The sequence below is a fragment of the Plasmopara halstedii genome (genome assembly GCF_900000015.1).
Source record: "Plasmopara halstedii genome assembly, contig: Scaffold_1343, whole genome shotgun sequence".
Lineage (NCBI taxonomy): Eukaryota > Oomycota > Peronosporomycetes > Peronosporales > Peronosporaceae > Plasmopara > Plasmopara halstedii.
Genome location: NW_020188258.1, coordinates 1,545,960 through 1,546,205, shown reverse-complemented (window position 1 = coordinate 1,546,205; position 246 = coordinate 1,545,960).

Below are 246 nucleotides of genomic sequence, written 5' to 3'. Positions count from 1 at the left end.
CCATGGTCAGCGCGATCAGCAGACGGCCTCTCAGGGTACGAGCGCGACGGAACCATTGAAGAAATCCTTCGTAAAAACGATAGTCTAAGAACTCCACGATGGCTTCTTCTCATGGATCTTGACCAAAAAGGATGAACAGGAACTTGACCGTCTCCCCACGCCGAAGCGTCCTGACGCCAGGGATGCTTGACTGGCAGGTTTTTCGATTTAAAGGCATAAGCACACATTTAGTCAGATTAAGCTTGA